Source organism: Elephas maximus, chromosome 5 (genome assembly GCF_024166365.1).
Source record: "Elephas maximus indicus isolate mEleMax1 chromosome 5, mEleMax1 primary haplotype, whole genome shotgun sequence".
In the NCBI taxonomy this organism is placed as follows: domain Eukaryota; kingdom Metazoa; phylum Chordata; class Mammalia; order Proboscidea; family Elephantidae; genus Elephas; species Elephas maximus.
In genome coordinates this window covers 134605689-134631160 of record NC_064823.1, presented here as the reverse complement: position 1 = coordinate 134631160, position 25472 = coordinate 134605689, and positions in this window count along the sequence as shown.

Genomic DNA, 25472 nt, shown 5'->3' with positions numbered 1-25472 from the left:
TGTTCTGATATTTTTGTCATGTACAGATTAACCTATCTGGTTCCGTGTTGTAATTCTTTCTTTTGGTTTTGGATAGTCCATGAGAGTTCATTTCCTAGATCTGGCTGGTACAATCTTGCATCCTAGATTCAGGTTATGGTCTGATGTTGTTTGTTCTCAGACTGAAGGACTCCCTTTAATAATTTTTTAAGTTTGGTTTGGTTTTTTACATATTCCTTTAATTACCATTTATCTGGAAATGTCCTAGTTTTACCATCATATTTGAATGAAAATTTTGCAGGATATATTATTCTTGGTTAGCAATTTTTTTTTTCAAGGTTTTATATATGTTATCTCATTGCCTTCTTGCCTTCATGGTTTCTCCTGAATAATTACAGCTTAGTCTTATTGTTTCTCCTCTGCATGTGACTTTTGGTTTTTCTCGAGTTGCTCACAGGATTTTTTTCTTTGTCTTTGGTTTTAGCGAGTGCGATTCTGGTATGTCTTGGTGATTTTCTTTTGGGGATCTATCCTATATGGGATTCATTGATCTTTTTGGGTGGTCAGCTTTTCATCTTTCATGATATTAGGGAAGTTTTCTGTCAGTAAGTTTTCAACAATCCTCTCTGTGTTTTCCATTTTCTCCCTCTGTTCTGGAACGCCAATCACTTGCAAAATTTTGCCTTTGATTGTAACTCACATAATTCTCAGGTTTTCTTCATTATTTTTTTTCCTCAAATACAGTTGTATACAAGTGTTTGTCTTCAATTTTGCTGATCCTGTCTTCTATCATTTCAAACCTGCTCCTCAACCCTTTAATGACACTGTCCATTTCTGAAACCTTGTTGTTTATCTTTTGGATTTCTAAATTGTTATTTTTGTATGATTTCTAGCAGTGAATTTTTGTTCTTGCATTATTTTCCTGAATTCTTCCATTTTCTTTGTCTGTATTTTCCATGAATTTTCTGCTTTTTCCATGAATTTGTCTATTTTTTCCTCATTTTTGTCTGTTTTTTGCTTCAACTCTTGGATAGTTCTGAATACTAGAGATTCGAATTACCTATAAGGTAGTTCTAGTGTCTTTTCTTCTATTGGAAAATTATCTGGTATTTTATTTTGGATGCCTACTGGAACCATCCTGACCTGTTTTATTTTTATTTTTGTATGTTTTGATATTGTCTACTGTTTTGGGGACATCCAATAGTTATTTTTTTCATTTATTGATTGTAGATTTGTTTGTTTCATCCTGCGTTCTTGTTTTATTTGACTATGTCTGAGCAGGCAGGATGTGTGTCCTTTATCGTTTGCTTGTCTGTGGGCATGATACTTTTCATCTCCTTGTCCAATGGGCAGGGCCAGTCATTCAGCTATGCTGCAGCAGGGCGGGCCCAGCTGAAGGGGAGGGACCAGGATCGGTTGTTTGTGGCACTTACTAGGGCTGACATGGTGGGCTGGGAGTCAGTACAGGGCAGGTTCTGGTAGACTTTGCCTGTGGTGCTCAAGGGTGTGATGTTCATTGCACAATGCAGGTAGGCAGGAAGGAGGGAAAAGGTTGTGATGTTTGAAGCTAAGACACATATGGGAAAGAGGAGAGAGAAACAGGAGCCAAACAAACAAAAAGAGTGCCAAGGCAGCTTGACGTTGAAGTAGAGAGATGAGAAATCCAGAAACAGAGAAAAACAAAAAAGAAAGAAAAAGAAATACATAAAAATTAGGAAAAAAAAAAAAAAGAAAAGAAAACCCCCCAAGGATCCCACTGGTCTGGCTGTGAAGACTGGGGAAGTGGCTCCCAGGCCATGCAGTACAGCCTGGCTTCAAGGGGTAGAGCTGTCACACAGTGCCAGGTATACAGGGCACAGGAAAAGAAAGTAAGTATAGAGAGGCAAGAAACTGAATATTGAAGAAATGAAGAAAGATAAAAAGGAAAAATGAAAAAAGAAATGCTCCCAGAGATCCCACTGATGCAGCTGCACAGGCCAGGGAAGTGGTTCCCAAGCTGCACAGTACAGCCCGGGTAGAAGGGGCTCCCAAGTCACAAAAAGAAAAAGAAGAAACAAAACAAAACAGGACAGAACAAAAGAACACAAAACAAAACAAACCAACGTGGCAGCTCGGGATGGGAAGAGTTCCCCAGTCAAGCGGTGGTTCACTGCCTTTCAAGAAGAAACAGAAATGGTACACAGAGCCAGGTGTTAAAGAGAAATGAGGGGATGCGAAACACACGGAACAAAACAAAAGAAAGCAGAAAAAAGCAACATTGGCAACAAACAAATTGCATTCAGGGAGCCTGTCAGTGTGGGTGGGGTGAATCCAAGCAGGGTGGGGCCGAAGCTGGTGCCTCCTGGCCAAAAGACTGCAGGCAGAGGAAGCAGAGAAGGCCGGCTGGGGAAGGGGAGAAAGACGGTTGGGGGATAGAAAAGCATATATTGGTGGTTACTGGGTGCTGTCTTCTGCTGGAAGCTCTGCGAAACTGCTTTCCCGTACTCCTTGTCTGCCGAGCTCTGATGTGGGCAGGGCCAATCCAAGAAGCAGGGACCCTGCACTTTCCAGCCGACCAAGTGATCACAGCCAGCTATGAAGCAGTGGATGTCTAGCAGTGGGGAGAAGGATGGGAGGTGGGAAAGCATATATCACTGGTTACCAGGTGTTCTGTCTCCTGCTGGGAGCACCATGAAGCTGCTTCCCCCTACTCCCTGTCTGCCAAGCTCCAATGTAGGCAGGATGAATCCACGCAGCAGGGACACTGCACTTCCTGGCTGGCCGAGCTCCCACAGCCAGCTAGGAAGTGGCAGAGGTAGAGCAGAGGGGAGAAGGATGAGGGATGGGAAAGCATATATCACTGGTTACCAGGTGTTCTGTCTCCTGCTGGGAGCTCCCTGGAGCTGCTTTCCCATACTTCTGTCCCCTGATCTCTGACGGGAGTCCAAGATGGTCAATCTGTGCAGCGTTAGCTGCTGGGAAACTCCACATGTATCTCTCCTCACTGTTCTCTGTCAGTTTCTTATTCCATTTGGTGCTTGGCTGAGTTCTTTACCTCTCGTTTGATGCTTAGGGTTCCAGGGTTGATGTTTGTCTCTGTTTTACTTAGTTTTTCAGGTCTCAGCTATGGAGGATGGAGTGGTGCTTCTATCTACAGAGACATGTTGGCTCCGCCCTCTGCCCCTCTAAACTCTGTAAATATAAAATCAGAAACAAACAAAAATATAGCTACCAGTTATCAAGAAACGAGTTGTTATTACTCTTTAAATGAAAATTTTCCATAATTTTGAGTAAATCGCTTCAAATATCTAGGCTTCAGTTCACTCACTAACCAAACAAGAAGATTAAATTTGATTATCTGTAAAGTAATTCTCTGGGTGGTGCAACCAGTTTAGTACTCAGAAAGTTTGGTAGTTCAAACCCACCCAGAGGTACCTCAGAAGAAAAGCCTGACAATCTGCTTCAGAAAGGTCATAGCCTTGAAAACATTATGGACTGAAGCTCTACTCTGCAGACATGGTGTCACCATGAGCCAGAATAAACTCGAGAGCAGCTGGTTTGGTTTTTTAAAAGGTACCTTCCAACACTTACTCTTCTTGATTCCAATTGGTAAGAAAGAAACTTAGGTATGGGCTTACCTTTTCATTTCAGGAAGTAGTACTTCTTTCATGGCTTTCAATGTGTATGTGTGTGTATGTTTCCCCCCCAAAATTTTAGAGATATTCTCATTGCAGCTACAAGCAAATAAGTCCAATTTCTGACCTCCAGAGAGCTATATGAGGGCTGTTTGGTGGTTAAGAAAAGCATTTCTTATACAGAGGTAAAAAAATTTGTATTTTTGTGTAATATAATCCTTCCCTCCTTCTAATTATTGACCAAATACATGTCTTCCATATATAAACTTACATGCTGTGCATTCATTTAGAAGGGCATTAGTGAGAAACCAAAAAAAAAAAAAAAAAAAAAACCATTGCTGTTGAGTTGGTTTTGACTCGTAGTGACCCCATAGGGTCTCCAAGGCTGTAAATCTCTATGGAAGCAGATTGCCTCATCTTTCTCTCATGGAGCCACTGGTAGTTTGGAACTGCCAATTTTTTGGTTAGCAGGCGATCACTTTTAACAACTGCACCACCAGGGCTTCCTATAAATATCTCAAGAAAGGTATCAACCCCCAAAATTCAAGCAATACATAAATCCAAGAAGTATACAAATCTACATTAAGTAATGTAGAAGATCCACATAGAAAATCCTTTGTTAATATTTTCCCTAAACTATTTAATTATCTTATTTTCAATAATATTGTTCTTAAGCAAGATATCTCCTAGATTATATTCAGCTGTACTGGGATGGAAATTGTCTACCATACTCTTTTTACTGGAATGGAATGAAAGTATAAATAAAAACTTTGTTTAAAATGATGGTATTTTTGATATTCTGCCCCAAGATCTATGAACATTATGCTACATTAAAATTTAAAAAAAAAAAAAAAAGAAATTTCTTGATTGGAAACAGCCAAAATTAAAGGACTAAGTAAAGAAAGAAATGTAACCTCTCTGGTGTGTTATATGGGCAATAAAATGATACTTCTGGAAACAATGTAGACACCTAGAAAACTGTCTTCCTTATAATGTTAAATTAAAAAAATGAGACCGCAAAACTGAATGTGCTACAATTTCTATTAGATACATATGGGGATTTTGACAATAAATGAATAGAGCCTGGAAAAATGAAAGCAGATGACTTTTTAAAGTGTAAGATTGTAAGAAAAAAACAAATTTGTCTGTTAACTTTTTAAATTATATTATTGTGTAGTAGTCAAAGATAAAAACTAGAAAATCTATGTATTTAAATATGAAAAAATAGATACGAAAAAAATTAAGAAACAAATCTCCCTTGACTCTATATCCAGCAGAGTTGCAGAAGCATGATTTAAATTTAATTCTGTCTCATTTACTTGCAAAGTGCATGCTGGTCTTACATTCTGATCATTAATATAGGTTTCACATTTTGAAATATGCAGTTTATGTTGATAATAGATAATGAACATTACAATGATTAAAATCAACCTAGCAATCAATTCACAGCTATCATAAAATCTATGTAAATGTTATGAAGATAATGATGTCATGTTAACTACATAGGAAAATAATTTGAAAAATTTATAAATTAAATAATATAAAATTGGAATTTAAAATTTTCTGATAAGACAAAAATTGAGACAATTTATAAAAATGAAATGTATTAGGGATGCATATACAGATATGTATTTCATTTGAAAGAGGCAATATTCATAAAATAATATTGTACCAACCTAGGATTTCTGATAAAAAAAAAAGTTATTATGGATAAATATAAGAGTGAAAATTAAAATGTATCACTAACTGAAATACCGTTAGTAAAGGTACAATGTCGAGAGCAGTATTTTTCCGCTGCCATTTATAGCACAACTCGCTGTCAGGACTTATGTCAGAAGAACTACTCTTCTGTTGGAAATTCTACTTCATTACCTAAGAACTCATGTCATCTTATTTCAGATTCTTTTAATTGCCTTAGTAAGTCACTGTTATTGAAGAACGCAAGCCATTTCCCTCAAGTATTATTGAGACAAAACAAAAACAAGAAAAATTTAGAACCTGTTGTTTAGAAGTCACTATATAAGAGTAATATATTCAATATTATATTCAGCTCATGTTGATAAAAATACACAAGATGCATTTCCAAACTGAATATAATACAACAAAAATATCAGAAGTTGATAAGCCGTGCCATAATGAAAATGATGAAGGCAATTTGATTCTTTAGTTTGGAGACTAAGTGACAGGTGAGTTCAGTATTGAGTATTTTAATTTGGAAGAGAGAATGGATTTATTTTATTCTTTGACTGTGCAGAGGAGGAAACCCTGGTAATGTAGGGGTTAAGAGCTAACCACATATTTGATTGTGCAAATCTGTTCCAAAGGAGCTCTTTACAGTTTTAAAAAACCAAGATGTTACTTTGACGACTAAGGCAAGCCTGACACAAGCCACGATCTTTTCAATTGCCTCGTATGCGTGCAAAATCTGGACAATGACAAAGGAAGATCAGAGAAAAAAGTATGCATTTGGATTGTGGTGTTGGTGAGAATATTGAATACACCATGGACTGCCAGAAGAATGAACAAATCTGTCTTGGAAGAAGCAGAGATAGAATCTTCCCTCAGAAGCAAGCATGGCAAGACTTCATCTCACTTACTTTGGACATGTGATCAGGGGGGACCAATCCCTGAAAAAAGACATCATGCTTGGCAAAATAGAAGGTCAGTGAAAAAGAGGGAGCCTCTCAATGTGACGAATTGACACGGTAGGTGTAACAATGAACTGAAATATAGCAATGATTGTGAGGATGATGCAGGACCAGGCAACATTTCATTTTGTTACACCTAAGGTCACTATGGAGACCTGAAGGTGTGATGGTTAAGAGCTCCGCTGCTAACCAAAGGTCAGCAGTTCAAACCCAACCAACCTTATAAGGCAGTTCTGCTTCTTCCTATAGGGTCCCTATGGGTCGAAACTGACTCAATGGCACCTAACAACAACCACAATAAGGTCACTATAGGGTCGTTAAGAGTCAGAGTCAACTAGACGGTAATGAGTTTTTGGTTTAAGGTCACTGAGAGCCGGAGGAGATTCAAAAGCACCTTACACAACAACAACATGAAGTGGTATGCTAGGCTCTTCTGGAGTAAAGGCAGTAAGAACTCAAAAACAGTGCCTAGGAATAGTTACTATTTTGATAATATATTTTCAGAAATATATCTCATATAGTAGAATAGTTAAACTCTATGTTGTATATTTTTAGTCACAGTGAATCAGCTATGTATGGTAGGTTTACTTTTAGCTATAAAGTGATGGAGAACAGTCAGAACATAACACGGAATCAATCCATTGAGCAGAACAGGCAGTAGAGAATTAATAAGCTGGAAATAATGGACTCGAATCGATGGCACTGGATTTGGTTTGTTTGGGTTATAGTCAGAGAAATGTTGAATTTGGAATGCTAATAAGTTCTTACTTTAATAAACTCGTGAAATCAGGGAAACAGTGAACAACTGAATGTCCAGGTGAAATGAATGGGAGATAACATTCCCAACCAGGTGATGGTTGGTATCATTAGTGTCCATTAAAGGGGAAGCAGAATACCTCCTCTTCTCTTCCCCCTGCATCAGTTACTGTTCTCCAGAGAAAAAGAACCAATAGGTTGGATAGATTATCAATAGGATGTCTATTTAATGGCCGACTTGGGTAGTGCAATATATACGTAAAGGTGATATGTACAGAAATATCTATGAGTTATTTTAAGGAATTGGCTTATAAGATTGTAGAAGCTGGTACATCTGAAATCCATACAGCAGACTACCCAACCCACTGCCGTCGAGTCGATTCATAGCAGCAGACTAGCAGGCTGGAAACTCAAGCAGGATTTGAAGCCTCAGTCTTGAGGCAAAATTTCTTCTTCTCCAGGAAACTTCAGATTTTACTCTTAAGGCCTTCAATTGGTTGGGAGAGGCTTACCCACATTATCCAGAGTAACCCTGTTTACTTAAAGTCAGTTGATTATAGATGTTAATCCCATCTACAAAATACCTTCACAATATTACCTATATTAACCCATAATCAGTACCCAGTTGCAGTTCAGTTGATTTTGACTCATGGCAACCCCATGTGTGTTAAGATAGAACTGTGCTCTATAGAGTTTTCCATGGCTGATTTTTCAGATGTGTATTGCCAGATATTTCTTCTGAGATGTCTTTGGGTGGATTCTAATCCCAAACCTTTTGGTTAGCAGGCTGATAGCACCCAGGGAACCCACACTTAGATTAGCATTTGATTAAATAACTGAGGACCATACCCTGGCCAAGTTGACACATAAGACTAATCACCAACTTCCCCTCTTGCTGTGCAAGTATGTACGTGTGTACATGTGCATGTGTACACACACAAAGCTGTCCAAATGAGTTGATATTCAAATCAAGTCTCCAGTCTTTTGGGGAGATGAAGTGCTTGTCAGGGTCATGAGCGAATTTTGTAACACAGGCTAAGACAGAACAATGGATGGGTAATGGATGAAAGTTTTATAACGTAAAGGTTTTCCTTGGATCATCCCAAAGGCTCTAGGTCCCTGGAACTTATTGGCCAATTAGAAGTTTTCTGTAGCAATTTAATGTTTCAATGTCATGGCTGGTCCTCCATGAAACTTTATTCAAAATCCCACTAGCTTGGAGTAAGGTGGGGGGCAAAAGCTATACTAATAGCTGAATTGTTTCAAGAACTTAATTGTACTGAAAATATTGATAGACAGCTTCAGTGTGTACTATTGTGGACCTGGATGTGTCACTGGTAAACAAGCTAACAAAGTGCAAGGAATCCAGAAGATTTGAGACTTCTTCCCAACTCTAACATGCTATGATCCTAAATGTCCAGAGGTCCTCTTCAGAGACTTCTCAAAATTGTATATATCTGCCAAATCACCTATCTGTAGTTACAGTAAATTTCCTTCTAGAATGTGTATTAAAGATACTTGAAAACAATCAGTTTTAATCAATTTTATTTATTATCTTTCAATTAATATTTCAAAACTGCCAATTACTATTGCTTTTTAGCCCAAATAAATAGTATTTTAGGTATTTTGGGGGCTAGCGTGGGAATTTAACCACCAACAATAGACATGTTTATAAGGTAAAAGTTATTCGGAATTTCAAATGGGAAATTTTTTTAAAAATTACCTTGAGGGCACTATTTTTTGTGTGTGTGTGTGGGTTCCCTGCAAACAGTATTACACATTTCAGAATTATAATCTAAATTGCTGCTAAAATATTGCCACTAGCATTCTGCATGTGTCGGAGAACACTGGAGTAAATCTTAGAAACAGCAAAATGAGAATGGAACAAGGCAGCAGCTGGACATATTAGCAGACTGGAATGTCATGAAAATGGAATGGGATGAATCATGTTCCATGAAAGTGGCAGTTTTGCAGGGATTGAGTCTCTCAGCTTACTATACTAGACTCATTCATTTGTACCAAATATGATAACGTGCTGGCAAGACATAGTCATGTGAATGGATTAAAAGCAGTTTGGATTAAGCCAGAATTGTGATTTGAGAATTAATGGTTAAGTGATTTTTAAGAATGGTGGCATATCACAGAGGAAAGTCAATAGTTGGAAGAAGTTAAAAAAAAAAATGAAAATGAACTAGTGTTACTTTAATAAGATTTGTCAATTTTCTGTTTTCTCACTTTTTTTCTCTTAAGATAGCTGAGTTGAAAGGATCTCAACTTTCTTTTTTTTTCTTTGGTAAAATACAACACATCATATCAGAAAATGTTAAAATGAGTTTAAGTTAACAAGTTTTTAAAAATCAACTCGACTCATTTTTAAAGTGAGTTAGAATCAAAACGAGTCAGCATCAGAGGGAAGCTGAATTGGGTCACGTTAATAAAATGGAAAAAGCGCGAACAACCTGATGAAGCTTGGCAGTTTCAGCATCAAAAACATTGCTTGCAGAGATAATGAACTTCACAATAACTCTCCTTAATCTTAAGATATGATAGCATGAAGTCACTGTACAAAATCTCAGAATGAGGCCAATTCATGCTGACTACAGAATCATTTCATGGTGACTAAGAATGTCTGTGATTGATGCATTATTATAAAGTGAGCTCCTGTATTGTCAGAGGAAGGACAAGAGCAAGAATGACACAGTTCTTCTGGGTGATACAGCCAGAGATCTCAAATTACTATGGGCACTTTGCAAGACTTCATTTGAGTTAATTTACCTAAGTGTTGAAAATCACAATTGAAAATCTCAACAGGAAAAGATTGGTTTCAAAATGACTAGTTCAGCAAGACCTCATTTATCCATTTCACTTCCATGAACAGTTCAGGTTTTTCCAGACAGTTCTCATCCCTAAATTATTTTGTACCACATTTCTTCCCAGCACAACAATCTCCCATCACCAGCCCAAGAGGACTTCTCATAAGCAATAACATGCTAGACGGACAGATATTAGTTTCTACCTAAGCCATGTCAAAATATTTATGGTAAGAAAAGACCCCTGACCATCTAGAATATTTATATTTTGAATATATAAATCATGATAATCTCAAAGAAAATTAAACTTATGTTATCCAACCTGATAAAAGAAATATTTATCATTCTTGGTCAATTGTTCTGATTGTTAGAAAGTTAATTATCAACTCTTATTAAACTCAAATATTTAGAGCCTTTAGGGACTTTTGGGTGACCTTAGGATCTGGTAGGATCTGTCTGAAAGTGGAAATGAGAAAAAGGATTGAAGGGTTATCACACATGATCTCATCCTTATGCTTGTGCTCCCAGGTAATCTTGTACAGGGCAGGAATTGATTTAGAGAAATGGGCAATTCTTATACTAATATTTTCTTAATTGTGGTACTTCATATCTGTAGTTGAGAAACAGCTATGCTATACAATCTGTTCCATTTTAGGAGGTAGCATATAATCAAGAACTGATGGTACTGAAGGAAGAAGTTCAAGCTGCACTGAAGGGATAGGCAAAAAACAAGGCAGGAATTGATGGAATACTGACTGAGATGTTTAAACAAACAGATGCAGCACTGGAAGTACTCTCTTGTCTATGGCAAGAAATTTGGATGAGAGCTATCTGGCCAACTGACCTGAAGAGGTTCATATATTCACCCATTTCAAAGAAAGGTGATCCAGCATAACGTGGAAATTATTGAACATTACCAATATCACACACAAGCAAAATTTGCTGAAGATCATTCAAAAGTGATTACAGCAGGACATCGACAGGGAACAGCCAGAAGTTCAAGCAAGATTCAGAAGCAGATGTAGATATCATTGCTGATGTCAGATGGATCTTAGCTGAAAGCAGAGAATACCAGAAAGATGTTCACCTGTGTTTTATTGACTATGCAAAGGCTTTAGACTGTGTCGATCATAACAAATTATGGATTACATTACAAAAAATGAGAATTCCAGAGCACTTAATTGTGCTCATGAGTAACCTGCACTTAGACCAAGAGGCAGTCATTGGAACAGAACACGGGGATACTGCGTGGCTTAAAGTCAGAAAAGGTGTGCTTCAGGGTTGTATCTTTTCACCGTATTTATTCAATCTGTATGCTGAACAAATAATCTTAGAATTGGACTATAAGAAGAAGGACACAGCATTAGGATTGGAGGAAGATGGATTAACAACCTGTGACATGCAGATGATACAACCTGCTTGCTGACCGTGGAGAGGACTTGAAGTACTTACTAATGAAGATCAAAGGTCATACAGCCTTCAGTATGAATTACACCTCAACGTAAAGAAAACAAAAATTCTCACAACTGGACCAATAAGCAACATCATGATAAATGGAGTAAAGATTGAAGTTGTCAAGGATTTCATTTGACTTGGATCCACAATCAATGCCCATGGAAGCAGCAGTCAAGAAATCAGATGATGTATTGTGTTGGGCAAATCTGCTGCGAAAGACCTCTTTAAAGTGTTGAAAAGCAAGGATGTCACTTAGAGGACTAAGGTGTGCCTCACCCAAGCCATGGTATTGTCAACCACCTCATATGCATGTGAAGGCTGAACAATGAATAAAGAAAACCAAAGAAGAACTGTTGCCTTTCAATTACAGTTTTGGCAAAGAATACTGAATAACCATGGGCTGCCATAAGAACGTACTCCCCAAGCAGACAAAAAGTAGAACTGTTTTCATAACCTGAATGGATATGGGGAAAAAACGATGTCTGAATATCCTGAACTCTTTGCTTGACTTCTCCCATTTTCTTTCTCCAGAGTTGTACTCTACTTTCAGCATTCATTCTATCATTTCAGAATGTTGGTAGTAGATAGAGCCACTGCACAAGGCAGTCGACTGAGAGTTTAAGTAGGGGATTAAATCATCCTTTACTAGGTTTGCAAATAAAGCCACCTAACATGGTGGTCTTCGGGAAAAGGGAAGTATTTTCTGATCCATAAATCATACTGTGGGTAGAGAGGCCCTGCTAGTGGATGTGAACCGTTTATTGTTGTTTTTAGGTGCCATTGAGTCAGTTCTGACTCATAACAACCCCATGTACAACAAAACAAAACACTGACCATACCTGCACTATCCTCACATTTGCTATGTTTGAGTCCATTGCTGTAGCCACTGTGTCAATCCATCTCATTGAGAGTCTTCCTCTTTTACACTGAAACTCTACTTTACCAAGCATGATGTCCTTCTTCAGGGACTGATCCCTCCTGAGAATGTGTCCAAAGTACGTGAGACAAAGTCTCACCAGCCTTGCTTCTAAGGAGCATTCTGGCTGTACTTCTTCCAACAAAGATTCGTTCGTTCTTTTGACAGTCCATGGCGTATTCATCATTCTCTGCCAACACCATGATTCAAAGGCATCAATTCTTTTTCTGGCTCCCTTATTCATTGTCCAGCTTTTGTATGCATACAAGGAGATTGCAAATACCATGGTTTGGGTCTGGCACACCTTAGTTCTCAAGGTAATATCTTTGCTTTTTAACATCTTCTGAGAAATGGTTCTTTAAACCAGAGAGTTATAGTGAAGCCTTCCAATCTGAGGACCATACCTTCCTGAACACAGAGTTGAGCATATGACCCAAGATCATCCTATCAGGTTGTTTTCTTTTCCTAGTCATTTGTGTTGCTCCAGAAATATTCACAGAATCTCAGCTAGACTGATCTGAGTCTCCCCTGGAATTTTTAAAATTTCAGATGGTTGAGATGATCAATTTGTGAATTCAGAATCGGTAGTAGTTATTCCCACCCAGCTGTGGACTCCATCATCTCAACTCTGAATTTTAAAATTCTAAATACAGGTAGCAGTATATAGTGTTTAAGGGCACAGACATTGGAAATAGAAAGATCTGAATTTAAATACTGGTAACACTCTTCATATAGGGTCTGTAACTTTAAGCAAGTAATATAATTTCCCAGTCTATGGTTCCTGAAATTTACAGAGATGATAATTCCTGCATTAGAGGTCTGTTGTGATATGGTTGTACTGTGCTGGCCCAGAGTAAGTGCTCAACATATATTAGCAATTTTTTTTATTTATGATTTTTGTGGGACATTAATAAATGCATTTTTTGGTTAAGGGATGTAATTCTTTTTTGCCCAAGTTTCTTTGAAGCATGACTAAATGCATGCATTATTGTTAATTTTTTTTAACTTGCTGACACATATTATTTTTTAATACCAACTTGGTAATGTAAGCATTTGAAAAGTAGTATTAATAAAATAATACCTTACTATTATGGAAGAACTGTTTGTGTCTAGCCATTCTTCCAAGTGTGCTTATAAATATCCTATGAATCCTGTTTCACCAAGAGTCTGTGCCATGTGTATTTTCATTACTCCCTCAGATATACTAAATACTAAGGTAACACATTAGTACTAGATTGAGCTCAGTCCACTTCCGCCACGTGTCTGTCAGTTTGTCGTACTGTGGGGGCTTGTGTGCTGCTGTGATGCTGGAAGCTATGCCACCAGTATTCAGATACCAGCAGGGTCTCCCACGGAGGACAGGTTTCAGCTGAGCTTTCAGACTAACAGACTAGGGAAAAGGACCTGGCAGTCTATTTCTGAAAAGAATTAGCCAGTGAAAACCTTATGAATACTAGCACACTGAACTCTTCCTAATAGTCCCCTTTTATCCTTCTAAAAAATAAACAAGCATGGGCTTTATAATAGGATTCTTAGAGAAACCTCTAACCAGCTTCCCAGATTTATTGGACCAATGTCGTATCAACGGCAGTGGGTTTGGTTTTTGGTTCCAGAGATGTTAGCTGCTTCCTGTGATTACATCCCAGGGAAATAATCCCCCAGTATTCCCAGTTTGCATTTTAATTTTTCCAATATACTTTCAACCAGTTACTTATGTCATTGCTAATGTCAGATGGATCCTGGCTGAAAGCAAAGAATACAAGAAAGATGTTTGCCTATGTTTTATGGACTATGCAAAGGCATTCAACTGTGTGGATCATAACAAATTATGGATAATATTTCACAGAATGGGAGTTTCAGAACACTTAATTGTGCTTATAAGGGATCTGTACATGGATCAAGAGGCTGTCATTTGAAAGTTAGGAAAGGTGTGTATTAGGGTTGTATCCTTTCACCATACCTATTCAATCTGTATGCTGAGCAAATAATCTGAGAAACTTGAGTGTAGGAAGAAGAACAGAGCATCAGGATTGGAGGTAAACTCATTAACAATCCGTGTTTTGCAGATAACACAATTTTGCTTGCTGAAAGTAAGGCAACTTGTAGCACTTACTGATAAAGATCAAAGACCACAGCCTTCAGTATGGATTACACCTCAACATAAAGAAAACACAAATCCTCACAACTGGACCAATCAGCAACATCATGATAAATGGAGAAAAGATTGAAGTTGTCAAGGATTTCATTTTACTTGGATCCACAATCAACACCTATGGAAGCAGCAGTCAAGAAATCAAAAGACACATTACATTGGGCAAATTTTTTCCAAGAAATCTCTTTAAAGTGTTAAAAAGCAAAGATGTCACCTTGAGGACTAAGGTGCACCTGACCCAAGCCATGGTGTTTTAAATTGCATCATATGCATTGGAAAGCTGGACAACGATTAAGGAAGACTGAAGAAGAATTGACGCCTTTGAATTGTGGTGTTGTATATATCACAGACTAGTTTTATTTATTTTTTTTTATATACCACAGACAGTCAAAAGAATGAACAAATCTGTTTTGGAAGAAGTAGAACCAGGATACTCCTTGAAAGCAAGGATGGCAAAAGTATGTCTCACATACTTTAGACATGTTGCCAGGAGGGATCAGTGCCTGGAGAAAGAAATACCATGCTTGGTAAAGTAAAGGGTCAGTGAAAAACAGGAAGATCTTCAAGGAGATGAATTGACATAGTGGCTGCAACAATGGGCTGAAGCATAGCAACAACTGTGGGGATGGTGCAGGGCTGAACAGTATTTCATTCTGTTGTGCCTGGTGTGCTATGAGTCAGAAATGACTCATTGGCAGCTGTCATGGATTGAATTATGCCCCCAAAAAACTGTGTGTATCAACTTGGTTAAGCCATAATTCCCAGTATTACGTGGTTGTCCTCCATTTTGTGATTATAATTTTATGTTGAGAGGATTAGGGTGGGATTGTAATACCACCCTTACTCAGGTCGACTCCCTGATCCATGGTAAAGGGAGTTTCCCTGGGGTGTGGCCTGCACCACCTTTTATCTCTCAAGAGATAAAAGGAAAGGGAAGCAAGCAGAGTTGTGCACACCATACCACCAAGAAAGCAGCACCGGGAGCCGAGCGTGTCTTTTAGACTTGGGGTTCCTGTGCAGAAAGGCTCCTGGTCCAGGGGAAGATTGACAAGAAAGACCTTCCTCCAGAGCCGATAGAAGGAGAAAGCATTCCTCTGGAGCTGACACCCTCAATTTGGACATGTAACCTACTAGACTGTGAGAAAAAAATTTCTCTTTGTTAAAGCCATCCACTTATGGTATTTCTGTTATGGCAGCCCTAGATGACTAAGACAGCAGCTAACAACAACAACAACAACGTGACCCTAAGAAAACCTCTACAAGTTGGAAAAGGCAAGGTAATTGATTCTCCCTCTTATAGGCATTATTTCATTTAAAACACACATACTCTCTGGGGATGATTTAATTGCTATCTCCATTTTATCTATGTGGGAACAAAGGCTTGGAATAGATAAGAATTTGACTTAATTTACACAGTACACAGTGGAAAGATTCAAATATAGCTAAGGTAAACACAAGCAGGATGCTCTGTCACTGTGGTGGGCAGAATAATGAATTCCCAAGATGTCCAAGTTCTAATCCTCAGAACCTCTGAATGTGTGACCTCAAATAGCAAGGGAGACTACAGATGTGACGCAGTTAAGTACTTTGATATGTAGATGTTACTCAGATGGGTCCAAGAAGGAGACAGGAGACTGAGTGTCAGAGGAGATGTGAAGACTGAAGCAGGAGCAGAGTGATTCAGTTTAGAAAGATGTGGAAGGGGCCATAAGGTAAGAAATGAGGGCTATCTCCTGTACCAGTACTAGCTGCCTTAAAGTTGTCTAGGTCTCGTGATGGCTCCAGGTATGGCAGAGTAGAACTGTGGTCCACAGGGTTTTCCATGGTTGATTTTTTAGAAATAGCTCACTAGACCTTCCTTTGCGTTAGCATCCAAGCAGTATAACCATTTGCACAAACCAGTGACTCTAACGAAAACTCCAGAAGCTGGGAAACTAAAGGGAATAGATTCTCCCTAGTGTCTCCAGAAAGAATACGGTCCTGCCAACACCTTGATTTTAGTCCAGTGAGACTCATTTCAAATGTCTGACTTCCAGAGTTATAAGATGATACATTTGTATTGTTTTAAGCCACCAAGATCATGGTAATTTGTACAGTTGGAATAGAAAATGAATACAGTATCTTTTTACTACATTTTCTTGCTCTCAACAGACGAGATATAAAGTTCTTTGCATGCATCCTCAAAAAGAAAAGACAAACTGGAAAACAACCAGAGGAGACATAAAGTAAGCTAATGCTGGTTCCATTTATTCACTTAGGCAACTTGATTCTTCTAGCACTGCACATTACATATGGCAGTAAATCCTGTCCGCTGTAATTTTTAAATATACCCGGGACCTACTTCTCACCACTTCCCCCCAGTCCGGCTGATACCACCATCATTTTTCCACTGGATTAGTGCAGTAGCCTCCCAAACATTCACCCTAAATTCTACCTTACGCTCCCCAGTCTCTTTTCAATTTCATAGCTAAAGTTATTTTGTTGGAACCAAACATCATAGTCTATCTCTCCATTTATTCAAGTCTACTATTATGCCTTTCATGGCAGTTTATATATTATTTATATGAGACCTACTATTATTTTTTTACTATTATTTATTCATTTTGTGGAGCCCTGGTTTTTTTTTTTTACTATTATTTTTTTACTATTATTTATTCATTTTGTGGAGCCCTGGTGATGTAGTGGTTAAGAGTTTGGCTGCTAACCAAATGTTGGCAGTTCGAATCTACAAGCCGCTCCTTGGAAACCCTATGGGGTAGTTCTATTCTGTCCTACAGGGTCGCTATGGGTCAGAATTGACTCGACGGCACCAGGTAAGGGTATTATTTTTTGTAGATTTAGTTATTAACTTGGCATTTTACTGTAGTTCTCATATTGATTGCTTTGGGTTTTCTAGAACTTAATCATATTGAATGCAAACAGAGATAGTATATCTTTTCACTTACAATTCATGTACTTCCCAATGTTTGATCTTGCCTCACGTTTTCCCCATTAACCAAGATGCTGGCTTTCAGGACAAAGCATATACTTCAACCCAAATGCCAGCCAGAATTCAATATATTAAGAATTAATCAATTTCTATTTTATTGAGTGTTTTAAATCTGAATGATTGCTGACTTTAACATATGCTTTTAACACCTATTGAGATAAAAAAGTGTAATTTTTCTCTTTAGTTCTATTCATGTGACTATATGAATATATTATTGAAGTTTCTATTACTTAACTATTTTTTCTTTTTCCTGGAATAAATTCCATTTGGTCACGATGTATTATATTTTTAATGCAATTTTGCATTCTTTCTATTACCATTTCAATCAAAATTTTTGCATCCATATTCATCATTTAGACTCATTTGTAGATTTTTTGCTTTTGGCTGAAATATTTATTCAACATGGCAGTAAAAGTTGTAGTCATCTCGTGAAAGACAATTAGACTTTGATCTTTATGCTCTAGAAGAGTTTAAGTAACGTTGAAAGTATCCTGTTAAAATTTGGATCTAGTAGTTTTCTTCTAGAGGATTCTTTAATTTCTCTTTCTGCTTTTGTGATGTTTGGTCAGTTACTACTGTGGTCAACTTTAATAAATTCATTTTTTCAAGAAAATAATGTATTTCATCTATTTTTCTAAATGTGCATGTATAAAGATATAGAGAACTTCAACATATTTTATTTCCTCCAATGATTAATTAACCTTTATTATTTCTAAATTTTTGTATTTCTACTTTCCTCTTATTAAGCAAATGATATTGAAATATTTTTTCAATTATAGTTTTTTTAAACAATACTTTCATTAGTGCATTATTTTCTAAAATTAATTTGTAATTATAAACTAATTTTTCTTCAGTTGTTTTCGATTTAAATTATTTCTAGTTTTTTATTTAAGGAAGAGTGAGCAATCCATTTATTTCCATTTTTTTTTTCAGATCATCATCTTATTTTATTGTGAAGAAATACATATAACAAAATATTTGCCATTTCAACTCTTTTTATGTGTACAATTCAGTGACATTAATTACATTTGCTATGTTGTACAACAATCTCCACTATCCATTTCTATTTTTTTAAATAATTTTTATTGAGCTTTAAGTGAACATTTACAAATCAAGTCAGTCTGTCACGTATAAGCTTATATACACCTTACTCCATACTCCTACTTACTCCCCCCCTAATGAGTCAGCCCTTCCAGTCTCTCCTTTCGCGACAATTTTGTCAGTTTCTAACCCTCTCTACCCTCCTATCTCCCGTCCAGACAGGAGATGCCAACACAGTCTCAAGTGTCCACCTGATACAAGTAGCTCACTCTTCATCAGTATCTCTCTCCTACCCATGGTCCAGTCCCTTCCATGTCTGAGGAGTTGTCTTCAGGAATGGTTCCTGTCCTAGGCCAACAGAAGGTTTGGGGACCATGACCGCCGGGATTCCTCTAGTCTCAGTCAGACCATTAAGTCTGGTCTTTTTATGAGAATTTGGGGTCTGCATCCCACTGATCTCCTGCTCCTTCTGGGGTTCTCTGTTGCGCTCCCTGTCAAGGCAGTCATCGGTTGTAGCCGGGCACCATCTACTTCTTCTGGTCTCAGGATGATGTAAGTCTATGGTTCATGTGGCCCTTTCTGTCTCTTGGGCTCATAGTTATCGTGTGACCTTGGTGTTCTTCATTCTACTTTGATCCAGGTGGGTTGAGACCAACTGATGCATCTTAGATGGCTGCTTGTTAGCATTTAAGACCCCAGACGCCACATTTCAAAGTGGGATGCAGAATGTTTTCATGATACAATTATTTTGCCAATTGACTTAGAAGTCCCCTTAAACCATGGTCCCCAAACCCCTGCCCTTGCTCCACTGACCTTTGAAACATTCAGTTTATCCCGGAAACTTCTTTGCTTTTGGTCCAGTCCAGTTGAGCTGACCTTCCGTGTATTGAGTATTGTCCTTCCCTTCACCTAAAGTAGTTCTTATCTACTAACTAATCAGTAAATGACTCTCTCCCACCCTCCAACCCTAACCTCCTCGTAACCACAAAAGTATGTGTTCTCAGTTTATACTATTTCTCAAGATCTTATAATAGTGGTCTTCTTCAATAATGGTCCTTTTGCCTCTAATTTTGCTCAGCATAATGCCTTCCAGATTCCTCCATGTTATGAAATGTTTCACAGATTTGTCACTGTTCTTTATCGATGCGTAGTATTCCATTGTGTGAATATACCACAATTTATTTAACCATTCATCCGTAGATGGACACCTTGGTTGCTTCCAGCTTTTTGCTATTGTAAACAGTGCTGCAATAAACATGGGTGTGCATATATCTGTTCGTGTGAAGGCTCTTACTTCTCTAGGGTATATTCCGAGGAGTGGGATTTCTGGGTTGTATGGTAGTTCTATTTCTAACTGTTTAAGATAACGCCACATAGATTTCCAAAGTGGTTGTACCATTTTACATTCCCACCAGCAGTGTATAAGAGTTCCAATCTCTCCACAGCCTCTCCAACATTTATTATTTTGTGTTTTTTGGATTAATGCCAGCCTTGTTGGAGTGAGATGGAATCTCATCGTAGTTTTAATTTGCATTTCTCTAATGGCTAATGATCGAGAGCATTTTCTCATGTATCTGTTAGCTGCCTGAATATCTTCTTTAGTGAAGTGTGTGTTCATATCCTTTGCCCACTTCTTGATTGGGTTGTTTGTCTTTTTGTGGTTGAGTTTTAACAGAATCATATAGATTTTAGAGATCAGGTGCTGGTCGGAGATGTCATAGCTGAAAATTCTTTCCCAGTCTGTAGGTGGTCTTTTTACTCTTTTGGTGAAGTCTTTAGATGAGCATAGGTGTTTGATTTTTAGGAGCTCCCAGTTAGCTGGTTTCTCTTTGTCATTTTGGTAATGTTTTGTATTCTGTTTATGCCTTGTATTAGGGCTCCTAGAGTTGGCCCTATTTTTTCTTCCATGATCTTTATCATTTTAGTCTTTATGTTTAGGTCTTTGATCCACTTGGAGTTAGTTTTTGTGCATGGTGTGAGGTATGGGTCCTGTTTCATTTTTTTGCAAATGGATATCCACTTATGCCAGCACCATTTGTTAAAAAGACTCTCTTTTCCCCAATAAATTGACACTGGGCCTTTGTCAAATATCAGCTGCTCTTATGTGGATGGATTTATATCTGGGTTCTTAATTCTGTTCCATTGGTCTATGTGCCTGTTGTTGTACCAGTACCAGGCTGTTTTGACTACTGTGGCTGTATAATAGGTTCTGAAATCAGGTAGAGTGAGGCCTCCCACTTTCTTCTTCTTTTTCAGTAATGCTTTACTTATCCGGGGCTTCTTTCCCTTCCTTATGAAGTTGGTGATTTGTTTCTGCATCACATTAAAAATGTCATTGGAATTTGGATCGGAAGTGCATTGTGTATGTATAGATGGCTTTTGGTAGAATAAACATTTTTACTATGTTAAGTCTTCCTATCCATGAGCAAGGTATGTTTTTCCACTTAAGTAGGTCCTTTTTAGTTTCTTGCAGTAGTACTTTGTAGTTTTCTTTATACAGGTCTTTTACATCTTTGATAAGATTTATTCCTAAGTATTTTATCTTCTTGGCGGCTACTGTGAATGGTATTGATTTGGTCTTTTCCTCTTCCATGTTCTTTTTGTTGATGTAGAGGAATCCAGGTGATTTTTGTGTGTTTATCTTATATAACCTGAGACTCTGACAAACTCTTCTATTAGTTTCAGTGGTTTTCTTGAGGATTCCTTAGGGTTTTCTGTGTATAAGATGATGTCCTCTGCAAATAGACATAATTTTACTTCCTCCTTGCCAATCCGGATGCCCTTTATTTCTTTGCCTAGCCTTATTGCTCTGGCTAGGACCTCTAGCACAATGTTAAATAAGAGCAGTGATAAAGGGCATCCTTGTCTGGTTCCCGTTCTCAAGGGAAATGCTTTCAGGCTCTCTCCATTTAGAGTGATGTTGGCTGTTGGCTTTGCATAGATGCCCTTTATTATGTTGAGGAATTTTCCTTCAATTCCTATTTTGCTGAGAGTTTTTATCATGAATGGGTGTTGGACCTTGTCAACTGCCTTTTCTGACTCAATTGATAAGATCATGTGGTTTTTGTCTTTCGTTTTATTTATATGGTGGATTACATTAATGATTTTTCTAATATTATACCAGCCTTGCATAAAAAATAAATCCCACTTGGTCGTAGTGGATTATTTTTTTGATATGTTGTTGAATTTTACTGGCTAGAATTTTGTTGAGGATTTTTACATGTATGTTGATGAGGGATATAGGTCTGTAATTTTCTTTTTTTGTGGTGGCTTTACCTGGTTTTGGAATCAGGGATATGGTGGCTTTACAGAATGAGTTAGGTAGTATTCTGTCATTTTCTGTGCTTTGAAATACCTTTAGTAGTAGTGGTGTTAACTCTTCTCTGAAAATTTTGTAGAACTCTGCAGTAAAGCCTCCTGGGCCAGGGCTTTTTTTTGTTGGGAGTTTTTTGATTACCGTTTCAATCTCTTTTTTTGTTATAGGTCTATTTAGTTGTTCTACTTCTGATTGTGTTAGTTTAGGTAGGTAGTGTTTTTCTAGGAATTCATCCATTTCTTCTGGATTTGCAAATTTGGTAGAGTACAATTTTTTGTAATAATCTGATATGATTCTTTTAATTTCAGTTGGGTCTGTTGTGATGTGGCCCATCTCGTTTCTCATTTGGGTTATTTGTGTCCTTTCCTGTATTTCTTTAGTCAGTCTGGCCAATGGTTTATCAATTTTGTTAATTTTTTCAAAGAACCAGCTTTTGGCTTTGTGAATTCTTTCAATTGGTTTTCTGTTCTCTAATTCATTTAGTTCAGCTCTAATTTTTATTATTTGTTTTCTTCTGGTGCCTGATGGGTTCTTTTGTTACTCACTTTCTATTTGTTCAAGTTGTAGGGACAGTTCTCTGATTTTGGCTCTTTCTTCTTTTTGTATGTGTGCATTTATTGATATAAATTGGCCTCTGAGCACTGCTTTTGCTGTGTCCCAGAGGTTTTGATAGGAAGCATTTTCATTCTTGTTGCATTCTATGAATTTCTTTATTCCCTCCTTAATGTCTTCTATAACCCAGTCTTTTTTCAGGGGGGTATTGTTCAGTTTCCAAGTATTTGATTTCTTTTCTCTAATTTTTCTGTTATTGATTTCCACTTTTATGGCCTTGCGGTCTGAGGAGATGCTTTGTAATATTTCGATGTTTTGGATTCTGCAAAGGTTTGTTTTATGACCTAATATGTGGTCTATTCTAGAGAATGTTCCATGTGTGCTAGGAAAAAAAGGTATACTTTGCGGCAGTTGGGTGGAGTGTTCTGTATAAGTTAATGAGGTCAAGTTGGTTGATTGTAGCAATTAGGTCTTCCGTGTCTCTACTGAGCTTCTTACTGGATGTCCTGTCCTTCTCCGAAAGTGGTGTGTTGAAGTCGACTACTATAATTGTGGAGGTGTCTATCTCACTTTTCAGTTCTGTTAAAATTTGATTTATGTATCTTGCAGCCCTGTCATTGGGTGCATAAATATTTAATATGGTTATATCTTCCTGGTCTATTGTCCCTTTGATCATTATGTAGTGTCCTTCTTTATCCTTTGTGGTAGATTTAAGTTTAAAGTCTATTTTGTCAGAAATTAATATTGCTACTCCTGCTTTTTTTTGCTTATTGTTTGCTTGATATATTTTTTTCCATCCTTTGAGTTTTAGTTTGTTTGTGTCTCTAAGTCTAAGGTGTGTCTCTTGTAGGCAGCATATAGATGGATCGTGTTTCTTTATCCAGTCTGAGACTCTCTGTCTCTTTATTGGTGCATTTAGTCCGTTCACATTCAGCGTAATTATAGATAAGTATGTGTTTAGTGCTGTCATTTTGATGCCTTCTTATGTGTGTTGTTGACAATTTCATTTTTCCACTTATTTTTTTGTGCTGAGATGTTTTTCTTTGTAAATTGTGTGTTCCTCTTTTTCATAGTATTTGACTTTATGTTTGTTGAGTCGTTATGTTTTTCTTGATTTTTATATTGAGTTATGGAGTTGTTACATCTCTTTGTGGTTACCTTAATATTTACCCCTATTTTTCTAAGTAAAAACCTAACTTGTATTGTCCTATATCGCCTTGTATCCCACTCCATATGGCAGTTCTATGCCACCTGTATTTAATCTCTGTTTTTGATTATTGTGATCTTTTACATATTGACTTCAATGATTCCCTGTTTTGAGCTTTTTTTTTAATTAATTGTAATTTGTTTTTGTGATTTCCCTATTTGAGTTGATATCAGGATGCTCTGTTCTGTGACCTTGTGTTGTGCTGGTATCTGATATTATTGGTTTTCTGACCAAACAATTTCCTTTAGTATTTCTTGTAGCTTTGGTTTGGTTTTTACAAATTCTCTAAGGTTGTGTTTATCTGTAAATGTCTTAATTTTGCTTTCATATTTCAGAGAGAGTTTTGCTGGATATATGATTCTTGTCTGGCAGTTTTTCTCCTTCAGTGCTCTATATATGTCATCTCATTGCCTTTTTGCCTGCATGGTTTCTGCTGAGTAGTCTGAACTTATTCTTATTGATTCTCCCTTGTAGGAGACCTTTCTTTTATCCCTGGCTGCTTTTAAAATTTCCTCTTTATCTTTGGTTTTAGCAAGTTTGATGATGATATGTCCTGGTGATTTTCTTTTTGGATCAATCTTAAATGGGGTTCGATGAGCATCTTGGATAGATATCCTTTCGTCTTTCATGATGTCAGGGAAGATTTTTGCCAACAGATCTTCAACTATTCTCTCTGTGTTTTCTGATATCCCTCCCTGTTCTGGGACTCCAATCACACGCCAGTTATTCTTCTTGATAGAGTCCCACATGATTCTTAGGGTTTCTTCATTTTTTTTTTTTTAATTCTTTTATCTGATTTTTTTCAGCTGTATTGGTGTCAATTCCCTGGTCCTCCAGATGTCCCAGTCTGCATTCTAATTGCTCGAGTCTGCTCCTCTGACTTCCTGTTGCATTGTGTAATTCTGTAATTTTATTCTTAATCTTTTGGATTTCTGAATGCTATCTCTCTATGGATTCTTGCAGCTTATTAATTTTTCCACTAAGTTCTTGAATAATCTTTTTGAGTTCTTCAACTGCTTCATCAGTGAGTTCCTTGGCTTTTTCTGTAGATTGCCTTATTTCATTTCTGAGGTCATCCCTGATGTCTTGAAGCATTCTGTAAATTAGTTTTTTATATTCTTTTTCTTGCAATTCCAGGATTGTATCTTCATTTGGGAAAGATTTTGATTCTTTAGTTTGGGGAGTTGTAGAAGCAATCATGGTCTTCTTTATGTGATTTGATATCGACTGCTGTCTCTGAGCCATCACTAAGATATAAAAAAAAAAATTTTTTTTTGATTTATTCTATATTTGCTCACTGAGTCTTATCTTGTTTTGTTTTCTTTCAATATATGTAGATGGGCTACTAGATTGCGCTGTCTTGATTGTTGTAGCCCTTGACTCACTTATGTCCTATTACCAGCTGGTTTGGGCTGTTACCAGATATATAAGCCTGAGTTCATGCACTATTCTTGAGTAGAATCTGCTTTTGGGTCATCAAGTTTGTGGAGCAGACTGTCACCTATCCACCTAGAGAAGTAGTGGTAAGAGTTTTGTGCACCAGATTCTAGTAGCAGCAGGGTTACGCACTCCGGGGGGGCAGGATGCTGACAGGCTTCCCCCAAGTGTCAGTGAGGTAGGTGTGTCTCTATTCCTAAAGCACCTTGGTGGCTGGGCTCTGCAGCTGTACCTTAGGCCCCCACTGCAAGTACCTCTACAGATTGGTAGGTGTCACCCTCCTTAGACCCCTAAGGCAGGAGGCTAGGTGTTCTGGGGGGAGCTTCAGCCCTCAGTTCCCTGTTGTGGGTCAGTGAGGGCTCTGTTGAATTCGCAGAGATATCAGACCTGGGAAACTTGTCTTTCCAGTAATCGGCTAAAACAATTACAGTCAGATCCCTATCAGAAATGCCTTTGCATTATAATAGCCACATTGTTCCCTGTAGGGATGAAAACCCAAGACTGTGGATCACATATGCTTGGCTGGAGCTGGTTCTGTGTTTTTAGTCCAATTAGGGAAGGGTTTTTGGTCCCTGGGTTTTTTGTAGCTGCTTCTCTTAG